The sequence below is a fragment of the Scyliorhinus torazame genome, chromosome 5, assembly GCF_047496885.1.
Source record: "Scyliorhinus torazame isolate Kashiwa2021f chromosome 5, sScyTor2.1, whole genome shotgun sequence".
NCBI classification, from domain to species: domain Eukaryota; kingdom Metazoa; phylum Chordata; class Chondrichthyes; order Carcharhiniformes; family Scyliorhinidae; genus Scyliorhinus; species Scyliorhinus torazame.
This window is the reverse complement of record NC_092711.1, coordinates 81,791,769-81,812,596: the sequence shown is the minus strand read 5'-3', so window position 1 is coordinate 81,812,596 and position 20,828 is coordinate 81,791,769. Positions and strand designations below refer to the sequence as shown.

At 45.7% G+C, this 20,828-nt stretch overlaps 1 long non-coding RNA gene and 1 pseudogene across 1 annotated transcript; both read left to right on the top strand.

The window, feature by feature from the left end:
- The first annotated feature begins 25 nt into the window (after nt 1–25).
- LOC140418662 (uncharacterized) lies at nt 26–3,821 on the top strand. Its single transcript, XR_011945209.1, has 2 exons — nt 26–81; nt 342–3,821. It is a non-coding gene; the product is annotated as an uncharacterized lncRNA (long non-coding RNA).
- Nucleotides 3,822–9,861: 6,040 nt separating this feature from the next.
- Nucleotides 9,862–12,776, top strand: LOC140418653 (uncharacterized; annotated as a pseudogene).
- The last annotated feature ends 8,052 nt before the right edge of the window (nt 12,777–20,828 follow it).

Below are 20,828 nucleotides of genomic sequence, written 5' to 3'. Positions count from 1 at the left end.
GCTCCGGGCTGAGCGCAGCCGCAGTGAGAGTGAGTGCGGCTCCCAGAGGCTGAATGAGATCCGCAGCGAGCGGGGACAATGGTGAGAACCCAAACCCCCCAATAAGACCCATTGGTTTGATTGTCAGTCTGCAGACAGGAGCTGGAGAACTGAACCCAGGCAGAGGAGAGGGAGGGAGAAAAGCAAAGAGATGGTGAGATGGGTTTGGATTTCAGCTCAGGGAGAGTGTGTGGGACGGGGATTTACAGCTTTAGGGGACCAAAAGAGAGAAACTAGAATTGTCAGTTCAGAATTTCTACCCTGGATTGACAGGTGATGTCTTTTGTAAACTCCTTTTACAGGATATTGGAAGTGGAGGATTGGCCGACAGAAAACTCAAACCAAATATCACATCGAAATCTGACAGTCACTCAATTGATTAAGAGCTCAATATCTTCATTCTTTGAATTTGGAAGGAGAAGTGTTTGTTCTGTTTCAGCAGTGTGACTGCAAAAGCACCGAGACCCACCCCCAATGAGTTTTCCAGTCCACTGACTGTGGAGAGAGTGTGAACCAGTCACACAGCCTCAAAAAAAGTATCATATCATTCACTGCAGGGAGAAATTAAACGCTTGTTTGTGTGTGGACAAAGCTTCAACCGGGAGAGACATAAAGACCCCTCACCATGGAAAAATTGTGGAAATGTGCAGACTGTGGGAAGGGATTCAGTTACGATTTTTCACAGTGCTCAGCAAAGGTTTATACCAACAAATAGGAAGGACGGTAGAAGGAGGGAAAATTGACCGTGGATATTTAAGGAAATAAGGGAGAGTATCAAATTGAAGGAAAAAGCATACAAAGTAGCAACGATTAGTGGGAGACTAGAGGTCTCGGAAATCTTTAGGGGGCAACAGAAAGCTACTAAAAAAGCTATAAAGAAGAGTAAGATAGATTATGAGAGTAAACTTGCTCAGAATATAAAAACAGATAGTAAAAGTTTCTACAAATATATAAAACAAAAAAGAGTGGCTAAGGTAAATATTGGTCCTTTAGAGGATGAGAAGGGAGATTTAATAATGGGGGATGAGGAAATGGCTGAATAACTGAACAGGTTTTTTGGGCGGTCTTCACAGAGGTAGAGGTGGGCAAGCTAATGGGACTAAAGGTAGACAAGTCTCCTGGCCCTGATGGAATGCATCCCAGAGTGCTAAAAGAGATGGCTAGGGAAATTCCAAATGCACTAGTGATAATTTACCAAAATTCACTAGACTCTGGGGTGGTCCCGGCGGATTGGAAATTAGCAAACGTGACACCACTGTTTAAAAAAGGAGGTAGGCAGAAAGCGTGTAATTATAGGCTAGTGAACTTAACTTCGGTAGTAGGGAAGATGCTGGAATCTATCATCAAGGAAGAAATAGCGAGGCATCTGGATGGAAATTGTCCCATTGGACAGATGCAGCATGGGTTCATAAAGGGCAGGTTGTGTCTAACTAATTTAGTGGAATTGTTTGAGGACATTAGCAGTGCGGTAGATAACGGGGAGCCAATGGATGTGGTATATCTGGATTTCCAGAAAGTCTTTGACAAGGTGCCACACAAAAGGTTGCTGCATAAGATAAAGATGCATGGCATTCAGGGAAAAGTAGTAGCATGGATAGAGGATTGGTTAATTAATAGAAAGCAAAGAGTGGGGATTAATGGGTGTTTCTCTGGTTGGCAATCAGTAGCGAGTGGTGCCGCTCAGGGATCAGTGTTGGGCCCACAATTGTTCACAATTTACATAGATGATTTGGAGTTGGGGACCAAGGGCAATGTGTCCAAGTTTGCAGACGACACGAAGATGAGTGGTAAAGCAAAAAGTGCAGAGGATACTGGGAAGTCTGCAGAGGGATTTGGATAGGCTAAGTGAATGGGATAGGGTCTGGCAGATGGAATACAATGTTGACAAATGTGAGGTTATCCATTTTGGTAGGAATAACAGCAAAAGGGATTATTATTTAAATGATAAAATATTAAAACATGCTGCTGTGCAGAGACCTGGGTGTGCTAGTGCATGAGTCGCAAAAGGTTGGTTTACAAGTGCAACAGGTGATTAAGAAGGCAAATGGAATTTTGTCCTTCATTGCTAGAGGGATGGAGTTTAAGACTAGGGAGGTTATGCTGCAATTGTATAAGGTGTTAGTGAGGCCACACCTGGAGTATTGTGTTCAGTTTTGGTCTCCTTACTTGAGAAAGGATGTACTGGCACTGGAGGGTGTGCAGAGGAGATTCACTAGGTTAATCCCAAAGCTGAAGGGGTTGGTTTACGAGGAGAGTTTGAGTAGACTGGGACTGTACTCATTGGAATTTAGAAGGATGAGGGGGGATCTTATAGAAACATATAAAATTATGAAGGGAATAGATAGGATAGATGCGGGCAGGTTGTTTCCACTGGCGGGTGAAAGCAGAACTAGGGGGCATAGCCTCAAAATAAAGGGAAGTAGATTTAGGACTGAGTTTAGGAGGAACTTCTTCACCCAAAGGGTTGTGAATCTATGGAATTCCTTTCCCAGTGAAGCAGTAGAGGCTCCTTCAGTAAATGTTTTTAAGATAAAGATAGATAGTTTTTTGAAGAATAAAGGGATTAAGGGTTATGGTGTTCGGGCCAGAATGTGGAGCTGAGTCCACTAAAGATCTGCCATGATCTCATTGAATGGTGGAGCAGGCTCGAGGGGCCAGATGGCCTACTCCTGCTCCGAGTTCTTCTGTTCTTATGTACCCATCACAACTGGAAGTTCATCGTCGCAGTCACACTGGGATGAAACCGTTTGTCTGCTCCATTTGTGGGAAGGAATTCACCCATTCATTCAACCTTCTGACACACCAGCGAGTTCACACTGAGGAGAGGCCATTCACCTGCCCTGTTTGTGGGAAGGGATTCACTCGGTCATCCCACATTATGACTCATCAACTTGTTCACAATGATAAGAGACCATTTACATGTCCTGACTGTGAGAAGAGTTTTAAATGTACAAAGGATCTGTTGGCCCATCAACGTATTCACACTGGGGAGAGACCATTCTCCTGCTCCCTGTGTGGGAAAGGATTCATTCAGTCATCCCACCTGCAGACACATCAACTTGTTCACTCTGCTAACAACTCTTTTAACTGTCCTGACTATGAGAAGAGCTTTAAAAACAAAAAGGATTTACTAACACACCAATATGCTCACACTGGGGAGAGACCATTCACCTGCTCTGTGTGTGGGAAAGGATTCAGCCGTCCATCTGCCCTACTGAACCACCAGAGAATTCACACTGGGGAGAGGCCATTCACCTGCTCTGAATGTGGGAAGGGATTCACACGTTCTGACACATCAGCAGGTTCACAGTGAGAAGAGGCCATTCACTTGCTCAGTATGTGGGAAGGGATTCACTTGTTCATCCAACCTATTTAATCACCAGCGAGTTCACACTGGGGAGAGGCCATTCACCTGCTCTGTGTGTGGGAAGGGATTCAGCCAGTCATCCAACCTGCTGACACACCAGAGAGTTCACAGTGGCGAGAGGCCGTTCACTTGCTCCATATGTGGGAAGGAATTTTCTCATCTTATCTTCTGGAACATCATCGAGTTCACACTGGGAGCAGCCATTCAACTGCAATGTCTGAGGAAAGGGGTTTACTCACTCATCCCACCTGCTAACACACCAGCGAGTTCACAAGCGACTACAAGGTTTAGATTATACCCTGATTGATGCTGTTAATCATGTCCAGGACTGAATAATGTTCACTCTGACTGCCTTAATCTACTGATGAGGTTTATTATTCTGAATAAATGTGAAATAAATCTGCTTTGTTTGAAACATTGTGCAGATTTTTGTCTTTCCCATCTGAGTGTTGAACATCACCTGTCTTGAGCTCAGAAAGGACAATCTGGGGGAGGATCACACGGCAGGAACAGAACTTCAGCCTGGACACAGTCCTTCAGGGTCACACTGAGAGGGATAAATGGCACTTTGGTCTTTCTCATCTCTCTTCACTGTCAGCAAAGTCTCCGTGTGGGTTAACCTTGAGGTGTGTAAGAAATATGTTCCAGCCACTCTCTTCCACATCTCAGAACCCCTAGACACGGAACAGAAGTCTCCTTTACAACTGTGTTCAGAGTCGGGAAGAACAATGGTGAATGCTGGAAATGTAATAATAATAATTGCTTATACATGTAGGCTTCAATGAAGTTACTGTGAAAAGCCCCTAGTCACCACATTCCGGTGCCTGTTCAGGGAGGCCGGTACGGGAATTAAACCCGCGCTGCTAGCCTTGATCCGTATTACAAGAACATAAGAACTAGGAACAGGAGTAGGCCATCTGGCCCCTCGAGCCTGCTCTACCATTTAATGAGATCATGGTTGATCTTTGTGGACTCAGCTCCACTCTCGGGCCCGTACACCATATCCCCGAATCCCTTTATTCTTTAGAAAGGCATCTATCTTTTTCATAAAAATGTTTAAAGAAGGAGCCTCAACTGCTTCAGTGGGAAAGGAATTCCAGAGATTCACAACCCTTTGGGTGAAGAAGTTCCTCCTACACTCCGTCCTAAATCTACTTCCCCTTATTTTGAGGCTATGCCCCCTAGTTCTGCTTTCCCCGACAAGTGGAAACAACCTGCCCGCATCTATCCTATCTATTCCCTTCATAATTTTATATGTTTCAATAAGATCCCCCCGCATCCTTCTAAACTCCAATGAGTACAATCCCAGTCTACTCAACCTCTCGTCATAATCTAATCCCCTCAATTCTGGGATCAACCTAGTGAATCTCCTCTGCACTCCCTCCAGTGCCAATATGTCCTTTCTCAGGTAAGGAGACCAAAACTGAACACAATACTCCAGATGTGGCCTCACCAACACCCTATACAATTGCAGCATAACCTCCCTAGTCTTGAACTCAATCCCTCTAGCAACGAAAGACAAAACTCGATTAGCCTTCTTAATCACCTGTTGCACCTGCACACCAACCTTTTGCGACTCGTGCACCAGCACACCCAGGTCCCTCTGCACAGCAGCATGTTTTAACATCTTATCATTTAAATAATAATCCATTCTGCTGTTATTCCTCCCAAAATGGATAGCCTCACACTTGGCAACATTGAATTCCATCGGCCAGACCCTAGCCCATTCACCTAACCTATCCAAATCCTTCTGCAGACTTCCAGTATCCTCTGCACTTTTTGCATTCCTACTCATCTTAGTGTCGTCTGCAAACTTTGACACATTGCACTTGGTCCCCAACTCCAAATCGTCTATGTAAATTGTGAACAACTGCGGGCCCAACACTGATCCTTTAGGGATCCCACTAGTTACAGGTTGCCAACCAGAGAAACACCCATTTATCCCCACTCTCTGTTTTCTGTTCGTTAACCAATCCTCTACCCATGCTACCACTTTACCCTCAATGCCATGCATCTTTAGTTTATGCAGCAACCTTTTGTGTGGCACCTTGCCAAAAGCTTTCTGGAAATCCAGATATACCACATCCATTGGCTCCCCGTTATCTACTGCACTGGTAACATCCTCAAAAAATTCTACCAAATTAGTCAGACACGACCTACCCTTTGTGAACCCATGCTGCGTCTGCCCAATGGGACAATTTCCCTCCAAGTGCCCCGCTATTTCCTCCTTAACGATAGATTCCAGCATATTCCCTACAACCGAAGTTAAGCTTACTGGCCTATAATTACCCGCTTTCTGCCGACCACCTTTTTTAAACAGTGGTGTCACGTTTGCTACTTTCCAATCCTCTGGGACCGACCCCAGAGTCTAGTGAATTTTGATAAATTATCACTAGTGCGTTTACAATTTCCCTAGCCATCTCTTTTAACACTCTGGGATGCATCCCATCAGGCCTGCTGTTTAGGCTACTGTGCTGTCAAATCAGTGATTGGTGTAAAGCTGTGATGTTCCTGATTGAATGTAAAGCTGGTTTCAGTTTCCAGGCTGAAAATGCATCGGAATCCGTCTAAAACATTTTATTGTGTTTGTGTGACAGTCACAATGAATTCATTGAATTGAAACCTACTTAAAATAGATTGCTGGAAGTTTGCATTAAAATAGCAGCAGGAGGGCATCACAGGAACCTGGTAACAGCAGGGAGAATTAGACAATAGTTTCATTCCCAGATAAAGAAGGAGCTGCAGCTTGTGTCCAAGAATTTATAGTTTTATTGATGTGTCTGCCCCTTTAACTGGGAGCTGAACAGTGTCAGAGCCCCGACTGTCCCTTTAAGAATGAGTGATGTGTTCAGCTGAAGATTCCTATTGGCCGTTTTCTGGGTGGACTCCTTATTCTGATCGCTCTCAGTGATCCTCGGGTGTGTGAACCTGCTCTTCTGTCTCTCATTCACTGAACATCTCTGTTCTCTCTCAGATTCTCACTTAACGTCTCTCCGCTCTCACTCACTCGTTTCACATACCTCCAACCATTCTCTATCTTTCTCTCACACACTCACTCCTTTAACCTTTCTATTTCACAGAGCGCCTAAACTCACTAAACGTTTCTCTCTCTCATTATCTCTCTCTGAAGAAGCACCGAACACACTGAACCTCTCCGCTTTCTGAGTGAACATCTCATTTCTGGAGACTCAATCCTTTTTCTCTCTACCTCTCACTTTCTCTCTCTCTGATTGGCCCTGACTCACTTTTAATCTCCTATTTTCTAAAAACCCTCTTTGAGGGAAATTTAATTTTGTATAATGTCCCCTTAATTCTCCCAGTGATAATCCTCAGTCCATCTTCCAATTCAGAGAACATGTTAAAAAATTAAATAACCTCATATTTTAATGTTTAAAATGGGAAGTGAGGTGAATGTAATGCTGAGACCGGCAGCAATCTGTGTGGTTGTTCTTGATGCTGTCAGAGTGAGGTCACCCTCACAGGCAGGAAGACTGTTCACGGTGATAACGTGAAACTGACGCCTTCTGTTTCATTCTCAGGAAACACAATTTCCTGTTTCTCTGCTGCCGGTTCCAAACAGCACATCTGACTTCTGAGCAGAAAATAAATTCAAGGGCCACAAACTGGTGAGAACATCTGTCAGTGCGGCCTATATCTACCCACAGAGTAAGGGCAGAGTCACACAGATCACATTGTGGTGACATTTACAAATGAGCCGGTTATTTCCGTTCAGAGTCTCCATTCCCGGACAGAACCGGCTGTGTTTGTGGATCAGTCACTGAGTTCCCTCTGCTCTCTGTAGCTGGGAACGGATAACCTGCTCCCTTATATTTTATACCATTCTTTCTGTGTTACTTGTTTCCTCTATTTCTCAGCTTTTATCTCTTGCCACCTCGCCTTTCTGTTTTTTTAAATCTCTCAGTTCTTCTATCAGTCTTTCTTTCTCCTTCCATCTATATTTCACTCCTATTCCTATTTAATTGAGGTGTTCAAAATCATGAAGTGTTTGTGATAGATTGAAGAAGGAAAAAGAGGGAGAAAAACAGAAAATGTTGGAAAAACAGAAAATGTTGGAAAAACTGGGCCATTCTGGCAGCATCGGTACTGAGAGAAGCAGAGTTAACGTTTCGAGTCCCTGTGACTCAGAGCAGGAGAAACCGGGATTGTCCCTCTGAGATCAGGGAAAGTGAAGGGGAGATTTAATAGAGGTGTTTAAAATGAGGAAAGATTTGTGATAGTGTCGATGGGGAGAAACTGTTTCCCAAGAGCAGGAGGGTTTGTAACCAGAGGACACAGAGATTTAAGATATTTTAGAACAGAACCCAAGGAAGTGTTGAGGAGAATTGTTTTTACACAGTGATGTGATGTGATCTAGAATTCACACTGGCAGGCTGCAGGAAGCAGATTTAACAGTAAATTTCAAAGGGAATTGGATAAATTCTTGTGGACGGTAAATTGGCAGAGTTATGGTGAATGGGGTTAATTGGACAGTTCACTCACCTTTGTGACATTCTGAATTTTGCTCAAACTGATGTTTTAACATTTGACCTTTTCAATCACAGTGTGTCTCAAAGAGAAGATTAAAACTTTGGTTTTGATGAGCTGTCGGATACATTTCCTGTGTGACTGTGTAACTCGAGAACTATGAGGAGGAACTGAATATTTTCAGCTCCTCTAACAGATGTACCTCGAATATCAGAAATCTCTGGAGTTCCCCATGTCCTCATTGCTGTCCCCTTGGGTATAACAGCTCTCAGTCAGGTGGAGTCAGTCACACGTGTCTCTGTCATGTTTCCATTCCTATTTTATCACACACCTCCCAGTGACACTCACCACAACACAGAAACCTCAAAATATCATTGCTTCCTTACACCTTGTCCTCCTATTACAATTGGATATTTACTGGGCCTTTTGTCTCCATTAATGTCAGCTTACATGCAGGTCAAATGACCTCAGAGGCACTGGAACCAGACTCTGTTTATTGTACCAGACTCCAATCAGCCCAGGACCTGCAATGGTAACATACACCAGAATTGGAATAACAGGCAGGTTATTGCCTAATAAAGGGTGCGGCATGGTGACCACCTAGTGCTTAACGCTCGATCATAAATCATAGAATTTACAGTGCAGGAGGAGGCCATTTGGCCCATCGAGTCTGCACAGGCCCATGGAAAGATCACGCTATCTAACCCCATACCTCCACCCTATCCCAGTAACCCAGTAACACCATCTAAACTTTTTGGACACTAAGGGCAATTTTGCATGGCCAATCCACCAAACCGGCACAGCTTAGGAATGTGGGAGGAAACTGGAGCTGTCGGAGGAAACCCATGTGGAGAATGTGCAGACTCCGCACAGACATTGACCCAACACGGGAATCGAACCTGGGACCCTGGAGCTGTGAAGCAACTGTGCTAACCACTGTGCTACGATGGCACTGCTGCCTCACAGTGCCAAGGTCCCGGGTTCGATCCTGGCCCTGGGTCTCTGACCGTGTGGAGTTTGTAAATTCTCCCCAAGTCTGTGTGTGTCTCACCCCCACAACCCGAAGATGTGCAGAGTAGGTGGATTGGCCACACTAAATTTCCCTTGGAAAAAAATGAATTGGGTATACTAATTTTTTTTTTTGAGGTTATTGTCTAATGGGGCAGAGTAACACACACCAGAAGCGGATTACATTATGTGGTCAACAAACCATGACTACTTCACTATTATTTGAAAACCAAATTTAGTTTTGGTTCTCTAGATGCTTACTGTATCATCATTACATTTGATCCAATGATGTTTTCACTCACAAACTGCAGCCTGACTTATTATGGGAACAGACAGTGTTTGTTGCTCTCAAATTGAGTGAATCCTTTGCTGTTCTCCTCTGGGCCCCATCTCCACTATTATTGTTACTGAGACTCTCACTGTTATTATTGGAGAATCAAGGAGCACGGTGGCACAGTGGTTAGCACTGCTGCCTCACGGTGCTGAGGTCCCAGGTCCCATCCTGGCTCTGGATCACTGTCCATGCGGAGTTTGCACATTCTCCCTGTGTTTGCGTGGGTTTTGCCCCACAACCCAAAGATGTGCAGGGTAGGGGGATTGGCCACGTAGTCTAAAGTTATTTTTAAAAACATTATTGGACAATCAGCGAGTCAGCCTGAGCCTGTGGCGGCTGTCACCATCTGGAACTGTCACAATGCCCGGGTGATTGACAGCGGCTCCGGATCAATAGGAAGAGGAGGGGCAGGACTGAAGGCCCGACCGAGAGGGCTGGTCCTCCAACCAATCGGAGTGAATGAGGGGCGGGACCAGCTGATATTGAAGCATGCGCAGTATCAGTAATGGCGATGGGGAGCGGCTTCTTCTTCTTTGCATCCATGATTTGTAAGAGGCGGTTAACAATATGTAGGGTGCGTGAAATCGCGGGGAAGGTCGGAAACGCTGCGTAAGCACATTGTGAGTCATTGAACTCTGAAAAGAGTTTACCGGATCCAGATTGTACTAAACGGGGCTGCAGCCCCTCATTTTCGGCCTGGATTAACGGCCGCCATCTTTATTGGAATGAGTGTGCACCATGGCGCATGCGTGGTCGCCATCTTTGTCGGGAGCAACGTTTCGATGAGTGGGAGGAGCTTGTTGCCCATTGTTCAGAATGCAGCCAACTTATCCATCAAACTATATCACCCTTTGAGTCCCAATGTCTGAATGATGGGGCGGTGGATTGATGGAAAGAAAGGGAAATACATCCTCCTCTCCTGATCCCAATACCTGATGGTCTCAACATCTGTGGTTCTGTCCACCCATGGCAAAAACTCAAGACCCTGAGTAGACGTCATCCTCAAATGAGGGACTGCTGATGACGACGAGGGGCAAAGTATAAGCGTGGAGAGGGCAATACAGTGGTTAGCACTGGGACTACGGCGCTGAGGAACCGGGTTTGAATCTTGGCCCTGGGTCACTGTCCGTATGGAGTTTGCAAATTATCCCTGTGTCTGCGTGGGTTTCACCCTCATGTGCAAGGTTGGTGGATTGACCACACTAAATTGTCCTTTAATTGGAAAAAGTGAATTGGGTACTCTAGTTAGTTAAAAAAAATTATTGGACAATCAGCCTGAGCCTGTGGCGGCTCTCACCATCTGGAACTATCACAATGTCCAGGTGATTGACAGCGGCTCCGGACCAATAAGAGTAGCGGGACTGGAGGACCGACCAAGCGCAGTTGGTCCTCCAACCAATTGGAGTGAATGAAGGGAGGGGCCGGGCTGTGATTAAAGCTGCGCGCAGTATGAGTAATTGCCCCTTAATTGGAAATAAATAAATACAAAATAAATAATTGGGTACACTAAGTTTTTTTTAAAAAGTTTAGCGGGGAGCATGAACTGGACTAGGGAGCAGGAGAAGGGAATGTTGGGAATTTCTATCCTAGACTGACAATCATAGAATCCCGACAGTGCATAAGGAGGCCATTCAGCCCATCAAGTCTGCACAGATCCTCTGAAAGAACACCCTACCTAAGCCCCCGCCCTGTTCCCGTAACCCCACCTGACAAACATATCTTTGGACATAAGGGGCAATTTAACACGGCCAATCTACCTTTGGACTGTGGGAGGAAATTGGAGCAGCCCGAAGAAATCAACACAAACAGGGGCAGACAGTGACCCACACAGACTGTGACCCAAAAGGCCGGAATTGAATCCAAGTTCCTGGTGCTGTGAGGCAGCAGTGTTAATCGCTGTGCCACCGTGCCGTCCCACACAATGATGGATTTGGGAAACTTCTTTTACAGGAAGTTAGAAAGGGAGAATTTACGCACGACAAACCCAAACCACAAATTTATTTTCTGAATTCCATTTTTGGATTGACATTTAGGGTTGACCTTTTGTAAATTTCATTTTCAGGGTATTAGAAGAGAATTTACAGACAGGAAGCTTGAGCAAACTCTTACATCACAATGTGACAGCTTCACTTGATTCATCAGGAAGTGAACATTATCGTCCTTTGAACGCAAGTGTTTGCATTTCAGGTCATTACCATTCGCTGTGTTTACACACTCTCTCTCACACACACACACACCCTCTCTCTGTCTCTGCCTCTCTCCCAAATGCTCTCCGTCCCACACACACTGTCACTCTCTCCCGCACCCTCTCTCGCTCGCACCCTCACATACTCCCCTTCTCGCCCAACTCCCCCTCTCTCACACACACCCCCTCTCTCACCCCAAAGAGGTGAACCAGTTATTTTTTATGACAACCCAGCAGTTTTCGTGGTCACCTTTTCCCAGTGCCAGCCCCACAAATGTCCAGATTCATTCAGCTCAATTTCACAACCTGTCTTTGTGTTTTGGTGGGTTCTCTCTCACGCCCTATTTTCTGTTTTGAATCAATTTCGCAGAGTATTAGAAGTGGAGGAACTTCAGTCAGGAAATTCAAACTGAACATCACATCAAGATCTACACTCACCAAAACATTTGTAACATAAACATCATGGGAGTTTGAAGATGGAAGGAAGATGCACCGTTCACAGTGGGGAGAAACCGTACTCGTGTTCTGTGTGTGGACAAGGCTTCAGTCGATCATCTGGCCTTTCGAAACATAAATGCAGTCACACCAGGGAAAAACCTGGGATTGTGGGAAGGGATTTGATTATCCATCCAAGTTGAAAATCCATCAGCGCATTCACACTGGGGAGAGACCGTTCACCTGCTTCGAGTGCGGGAAGGGATTCATACACTCATACCACTTGCAGACACACCAACACATTCATGCTGGGGAGAGGCCATTCACCTGTTCGCAGTGTGGGAAAGGATTTGCTCATTCCTCCAATCTGCTGAGACACCAGCGAATTCACACCGGGGAGAGACCATTTAAATGTCCAGACTGTGAGAAGTGTTATAAGAGTTCTTGGGAAATGATGTCCCATCAACGTGTTCACACCGAGGAGGCCGTTCAGGTGCTTTCACTGTGGGACTGGGTACAGGCGATCATCTGACCTCTCTGTACATCAGCGAGTTCGCACTGGGGAGAGACCATTTAAATGTCCAGACTGTGAGAAGTGTTATAAAAGTTCTGGGGAACTGATATCTCATCACCGTGTTCACACTGATGAGAGGCCGTTCAGGCGATCATCTGACCTCACTGTACACTAGCGAGTTCACACTGGAGAGAAACCGTTCACCTGCTCTGAGTGTGGGAGGGGATTCACTCAGTTATCCAACCTGCTGATGCACCAGCAAGTACACAAGTAACTTCAGTGATTGGAGCTCGCTGTTAATCACATCCTGGACTGGAACATGTTCATTGGGGTCAGTTCCTGCTGATGTTCATAAACTCTAATCCAGTTACAAGGAATTAAATTCTGAATAAAAATCAAGTCAAATCAATTTGAGTGAAACAAAGTGTGTTGTATCTTTTTAATATCGCTAACACAAGTTAGTTCCTTTTGAAGGTCTCCTTCTCCCATCTCCTCCATCCTCACCTCCAATAACAAGTGTGAGGCGCTCTCACAGCTTCTTTGTCACTAAGGTTAAGACAATCCGATCAGCTGCCTCTGCTGCTTTCCTCCACTAACCTACCGGACGAAACTGTCTCTAAAGCCCATTTTTGTCCAAGTTCTGAACTTCCATCTTTCTCCATTTTCTCTCCCGTCAGAATTCACCTTGTCCATGAGACCCCCGTTCTGCTCGATTGATAATTCCCATAAACTGCTGACATCCCAACTTCTCCATGTGAGCTGATATTGTGAACAGCTCTCACTCTCTGCTGGTACTGTCTCTCTCAGCATTGAATCCACTGTCATCACCCATCCTAAAAAAACACTTGTTCCTCCCATCTTTACAAACTACTTCTCCATCTCCAAACTCCCTTTCCTCTCCAGTCCTTGTACTCGGTTTCCCCCAAGGATCTACCCTCAGTCCCTCCTATTTCCCATCTACAAGCTGCCACTAGGTGACATCATCCAAAAGCACCGCGTTAGTTTTCACATGGACACTGACAACACCCAGCTCTGCCTCACCACCATCCCTCTCCATTCCTCCACTGTGACTAAATTATCAAACTGCTTATCCCACATCCAATACTAGATGAAAGGTTTTCCTCCAATTAAAAATCAGGAAGACCAAAGCCGTTGTCTTCAGTCACCATTAGAAATTCCATTCCCTAACTCCCGAGTCCATCCCTCTCCCTGGGAACTGTCTGAGGCTGAACCACACTCTGCACAATCTCCATATCAGATTGAAATGAAAAATGAAATTGCTTATTGTCACAAGTAAGCTTCGAATGACGTTACTGTGAAAAGCCCCTAGTCTGTTCGGGGAGGCTGGTACGGGAATTGAACCGTGCTCCTGGCCTGCCTTGGTCTGCGTTCAAAGCCAGCGATTTAGTCCTGAGCTAAACCAGACCCTAAACCCACACAAACACGGGGAGAATATGCAAACTCCACACGGACAGTGACCCAGAACCGGGATCGAACCTGGGACCTCGTCGCCGTGAGGCCGCAGTGCTAACCCACTGTGCCACCGTGACCCCAAGATTTGACCCCAAGTTGAGTTTCTGACCCCATATCCACACCATCACTAATACCAGATATTTGAATCTCCACAACGTCACCTGTGTCCATCCCCACCCCAGCTCATTTGCTGCTTTTATTTTGTGTAATAACCTTTGATGTGGTACCTTGGGAAATACCTTCTGGAAATTCAGATAAAGTACATCTACAGGTTCCCCTTTATTGACATCCCTTGTTACTTCCTCAGAGAACCTTGATAAATTAGTCAGTCACGATTGACTTCCTGAACTCCATTTTCAAACACTGTCAAAGAAAACTCAAATCTCCTCTACCCCTCTGGCTCCTTTGCCAATTACCTTAGAGGGACTCACTTTCTGTTAAAGAGCTTGTCAACCTCTCTCACCCACTTTCCCAAAAGTGAATAAATTTATTCAGGAAAAGTCCAACAAATTCAAATATTTTCCTGTTATAAGTTTATTGATGAAACAGAAACATGGTTAAAAAAAAAAACAGAAAATTACTTGAGGATCAAAGACAACCAGAGTAACAGGATGTTCACAATGTTCTGGGTCCCAAATGGTTCCCCTTCGGCTTCTCTGTACCCTGTTCTCGTGACTCCCTGCTTTGGACACGGGGCACTGGACCCTGGGGGTCGCATCACCGTCAGCCCCGGTCACCCTCCCCTGAACCCTGATTGGTTGGAGGTGCAGTTCTCAGTCAGTCTTCCAGCACCTTCCTGTCTCTATTATGAAAAATGAAATGAAAATCGTTTATTGTCACATAATAGCAGTAGCTTCAAATGAAGTTACTGTGAAAAGCCCCTAGTCGCCACATTCTGACGCCTGTTCGGGGAGGCTGGTACGGGAATTGAACCGTGCTGCTGGCCTGCCCTGGTTTGCTTTAAAAGCCAGCTCTTTAGCCCGGTGCTAAATCAGCCCCTATTAGCGACGCCCATGGCAGTTTCCCACCTGGGGAACAAGCCCCGTTATTCTCAGCTAAATTCTGCCCTCAGCTCCATCACCTGGCTGTCATTGACACGAGCAATAGAGACTGAAAGGTGCCCGAGGCTCAAATAGGAATACAAAACCTGTGGATTCGGATCTTCGTAAAGGTCAGCAACTTCTTGGAAAAAATCAAATTCCCAGTCAACAAATTAAAGGATCACACGACGGGACTTCAAGTTTTATGACTTTTAATACAACAAACAAACAAACTAGAAGCTACTTAAACTCAGAAACCTACACATTAAACTTTAAATTAGAACTTTGCCCTTTTACATAACCTACAATCACACTCCAAGATTATAGTTACTCTGTCCTGGAAGTTGAAACTTAATTGTCTCAGGACCTGTCCAAAGTGATCATTCATTCCCGAGGATTTACTTCCGTTCTTCGACCAAGACACTGAGGGAAAAAAGGGAGAATAGAATGTGAACTGGCAAAATACATAAAAATGGACTGTTAAAGCTTCTGTGGCTACGTAAAAAGGAAACATTTTGCTCAGACAAAAGGTTTGTCCGTTCCAGATAGAGTCAGGAGAATTTAGAATGAGGAATAGAGATTTCTACAGCCACCTCGTTCAACTCTCTGGGATGTGGATCATCAGCTTTTGGGGATTTATTCACTTTCAACCCCATTAATTTCTCCAGTGCTACTTTTTCACCAATACTAATCTCTGCCAGTCCCTTGGTTCTCTGGTGTTTTGGGGACAATTTCTGCATCTTCCTCTGTGAAGACAGACACACATTGTTTAGTTTATCTGCCATTTCCTTGCTCCCCATTATAAACTCTCCTGTCTCTGCCTGGAATGGACCCACATTGGTCTTTGCTAATCTTTTCCTTTTCACATTTCTGGAGAAGCTTTTCCAGTCAGTTTTTATGTTTCTCGCCAGTTTGCTCTCATCAGTTTCTTGGTCCTCCTTTGCTGAATTCTAATGGATCTCATGGAATCTTTAACTTTTCTTGTTAGCCACGGTTACATCACTTTTCCTGTTGGATTTTTGTTCCTTAAAGGAATCTATATTTGTTGTATATATGTGAAATAAAAGTCGCAAAAATCCCAGAGGACCATAAGCTGCTCTCCCCTTTGACAGAGAGAGAGCTGACTGGAGGTGATTTAACCCGAGGGTCAGCACACCTCATAGAACATAGAACATTTCAGCGCAGTACAGGCTCTTCGGCCCTCGATGTTGCGCCGACCTGTGAAACCACTCTAAAGCCCATCTACACTATTCCCTTATCGCCCATATGTCTATCCAATGACCATTTGAATGCCCTTAGTGTTGGCGAGTCCACAACTGTTGCAGGCAGGGCATTCCACACCCTTACTACTCTCTGAGTAAAGAATCTACCTCTGACATCTGACTTATATCTATCTCCCCTCAATTTAAAGCTATGTCCCCTCGTGCGAGACATCACCATCCGAGGAAAAAGGCTCTCGCTGTCCACCCTATCCAATCCAATCCAATATATCTTTCCTGAGGTTTGGTGCCCAGCCTTTCCTCATAAGATCTTCCCTCCATACCAGGCAACATTCTGGTAAATCTCCTCTGCACCATTTCCAATGCTTCCACATCCTTCCTATAATGCGGTGACCAGAATTGCACGCTATACTCCAAATGTGGCTGCACAAGAGTTTTGTACAGCTGCAACATGACCTCATGGCTCCGAAACATCCTTCCGCACTGTCCTCAACCAGGCGAGGGGCCTGGTTGAGAAGGCGGGGCCTTCATGAATAAACTCAGCCAGAACGGGAGTTGAATCTTCACTATTGGCTTTGCTCTGCATCACAAACCAGCTGTCCAGCCAACTGAGCTAACCGACCCTCTGATAAATATGTAATAATTCCTTAAATATTAGCTATTCCCTGTACCAATCAGTTTCCCAGTCCACCTCAGACAACTTGCCCCTCGTACCCGGATAGTTTTCTTCTGTGAGGAACGTACAGATAACTTAAACAAAAGAACCATGTAACCACCAGGGCCCATCTCCATGGCAACGTGGCATGCTTTGCGGGGTTCCAAACAGAAATGGCAACTAAATATCTTCAAACTTCCAAACACCCTTTCACTCTGTGATCCTTGTGCAATTTGAAGCCAGGTATTAGCAACAAGGCTCAAAGATCATCAGCCCACTGGAGGCAAAGTGGTGAGACCGGTCAGTCCAGCAGAAAGAAACCCTCCGACCATCCCCACTGACCACCTGTCAGAATGAACAAAATGCAGTCCTGGGTGTAGAGCGGAAACAATAACAACAGAATCCAACCCCTGTAATCGATTGTGAAATTGTTGGCGTCACAGCAGGTCCGATGAAACATGCAATCCCGTCTCACATTGAGAGGTGGACGGCGTCTCCCCAGTGTGGCCTCGCTGGTGTGTCCGCAGGTGAGATAACTGAGTGAATCCCTTCCCACACTGAGAGCAGGTGAATGGCCTCTCCCCAGTGTGAACTCGCTGGTGTCTCCGCAGGGTGGATACTTCAGCAAATCCTTTCCCACACAGAGCAGGTGAACGGCCTCTCTCCAGTGTGAACTCGCTGGTGTGACTGCAGGTTGGATACTCGAGTAAATCCTTTCCCACACAGAGAGCAGGTGAATGGCCTCTCCCCAGTGTGAACTCGCTGGTGTCTCTGCAGGTGAGATGATTGAGTAAATCCTTTCCCACACTGAGAGCAGGTGAATGGCCTCTCCTCAGTGTGAACTCGCTGGTGTCTCTGCAGATTGGATAACTGAGTAAATCCCTTCCCACACTGGGAGCAGGTGAATGATCTCTCCCCAGTGTGAACTCGCTGGTGTGTCTGCAGCGTAGATAACCGAGTAAATCCTTTCCCACACCGAGAGCAGGTGAGTGGCTTCTCCCCAGTGTGAACTCGCTGGTGTGCCTGCAGGCTGGAGAACTGAGTAAATCCCTTCCCACACTTTGAGCAGGTGAATGGCCTCTCCCCGGTGTGACTGCGTCGATGAATCTCCAGCTGAGATGGGACTCTGAATCCCTTCCCACAGGCCCCACATTTCCACGGTTTCTCCATGTTTTGGGTCTCCCACGTCTCTCCAGGCTGGGCCTTGTCCACAACAAGGGTACGGTCTCTCCCCGCTCTGAATGTCGTTATGTTTTTGAGGCTGAGTAACTGGTTAAAGCTCTTTCCACAGTTAGTTCACTGGAACACTCTCACTCGGGCGTGTGTTGTGTGGGTCTCGGTGCTTTTCCAGTCAGACTGATGGTTGAAATGTTTAGCTGACAGTTTGGGTAAAGATTTCTCCTTCTAGATTGAAAGCCCGATAACATTCAGGTTCCAAGGAAGGAAGCGACTGTCAGATCGAGACGTGACGTTTGAGATTTCTGTCTGTAATTCCTCCTCGTCTAATATCCTGTAAAAACAATTTACAAAATTCATCACTGTCAGTACAGGTTAGAAATTCAGAACAGATAATTCTAGTTCCGATGGAACATGTTTTCCTCTCTTATTCCCCGAAAGCTGTAAATCTCCATCCCACACACTCTCCCTCCATTCTCACTCTGCTGTATCTAATATTCACCGTCCTAATTCTCCTGAAGGTGCTGATTCATGTTGATTTACAGATCCAAGCTCACTGCTTCCTGTCCAGATCACAACAAATATGAGCTGCAGTCGGCCATTCGGCCCATCGAACCTGAACCATTCAATGGGATGATTGGCCGATCTACCTCAGCATCATTTTCCCACACTATCCCCATATCCCCCAACATCTTCAATGTCTGGAAACCTATCAATCTGGGGGGGGGGGAATGTGATACAGGTGCGGGAGTAGCTGGTTTTCCACAGGTTCTGGTGCCACTCACCTATAATCTGTCGATTATCCGGAGAGCCCGCCACTCGTCTCCCTATTCCTTGAATTCATATTTGTCATCATGTCCCTGGAAGACGTCAGAGTTTGGTCTGGTAGGATTATGCCGGAAAAAGTGAATAAATCAGTGATAAAACAGCGCAGGTGGATTCAGCGGGGTGGAGCCACCTTTTCAGCATGGTGGCCTGACCCTCAGGAGGTGTCTCGACTCCGCGCTCTCCGGGGCTCTGGCAGGCGGCGAAAATGATAACTGCTGACATTGTCCGTGTTACTGACCAGAGGCGGAGTGTGCTGACTCAATATCTGTGAGCTCATGAGGCCCAGCTGCAAAACGCTGTGAAGAGGCTCGATGATCCAGAGGAGAGAATCCTGAACGTTCAGCAAGATGCCTCCTCGACAGAGGCAAGAATTCAATCCTTTGAAAACCAGCCGAGTGGCTGGCGGAGGTCCTGGAGGACCGAGGGTCGGAGAAAGAACATCCGAGTCGTCGGCCTGTCAGAAGGTGTGGAGGGTAAGGCTCCCGTTAGGTTCTTCGGGGACCGGCTGCCACGTTTTCTCAGCTGGATGTGAAGCCTGAGTGTTCCAAATTAGAAAGAGTGCATCATATCCTGTCTCTGAGACTGAGGGATAGTTTTCATCCCAGGCCTGTTGTCATTCACTTCCACAACTTGAAAGATCGGCAGAAGGTCCTGGAGACGGTTACGGTGAGGTGGCGTCCGGCTCCAGGAGGGAGTGAGGATTCGGGACTTTTCGGCAGCAACACAAACGAAGCGTCGCGACGTCGATGAAGTTCAAAGGCAGCTCAAGGCTGTGGGGAGTGAATTATGTCAGGCTTTATCCTGCTCCCGAAAAACGGTATCCAACAACTCCGTCAAGTCTTTCAATAATCCAATTAATGCCTTGACCTTCATTAAATCCATGAAGGGCAAGGATCTGGAGGGACGGTTTGCAGTTCGGACTAACTCAGGTTCTAATCCGGACTCTTTCCCTGTCATGGTGTTGTCGGAATTTCAGAATCACAGGAATACCCATAGGGACAGGAGTAGGCCATTCAGCCCCTCGAGTCTGTCCTGCCATTTAGTGAGATCAGGCTGATCTGTGACCTAACTCCATATCTCTGAATATCTTTGCTCAACAAAACTCTATCTCAGATTTAAACTTATGTTGGATGATCAGCCATGATCGTGATGAATGGTGGAGCAGGCTCGAAGGGCCAAAAGGCCTCCTCCTATCTTCTATGTATCTATGTTAACAACTCATCCAGCTTCACCTGCTGTTTGTGGGAGAGAGTTCCAAACCTCTCCCATCCGTGTGTGAAGTTCTTCCTAACATCTCTCCTGAACGGTCCAGCCCTGATTTTTAGACAATGATCCCCAGCTTTAGAATCTCCAACCAGTGGAAATAGTTTATCTTCATCGACCCTGTCTTTCCCTGTTAATATCTTAAGAGATATTTAACCTTCTAAATTCTTGCGAAAACAGGCCTAATTTGTGTCATCTCTCCTGGTAATTTAACCCCTGTAATCCAGGTATTGTGGGGTATTGTTTGATTGAACCTGTGTTGCATTCCCTCCAAGTGCAAAATATCCTTCCAACGGTGTTGTGCCCAGAACTGTTTACAGCCCCCAAGTGGGGTCTTCCCAGGGTTTTGTCCAACTGCAGCATAACTTGTCCAATCTCCAATCCTCCAGATATAAATGCCAGCATTTCATTAGCCTTTTTTATTAATTTCTGCACTTGTTTGTGGCATTTTAAGGATCTGAAGAGGTAGAATTCCGAACAGACTTCAGAAGATACAAAATGGATGCTGCCTGATATAAAATGGACTCAGTTTAAAGACATTAAATGTGCTGACTTACGCAAAAGACATTTGCACAACAAACTGACCTTTGAGTTATAAGTTATTATCATACTTCTCCGTTGTTCAACTGCTATCATACAAAGAGTTCCAACCACAAACCGCGATGAAGGCAGATGTTCAGTAAAAAGGCAACTGCCCGTACCGGATGTTGCAACGCAGTGTCTGTCATAGTATCTGCTAAGTAAATTAGCAGAAGTTGGCCTCGATTTCTTGCTGTTTCCTATTGCAAAATGACTAATGCATCTGC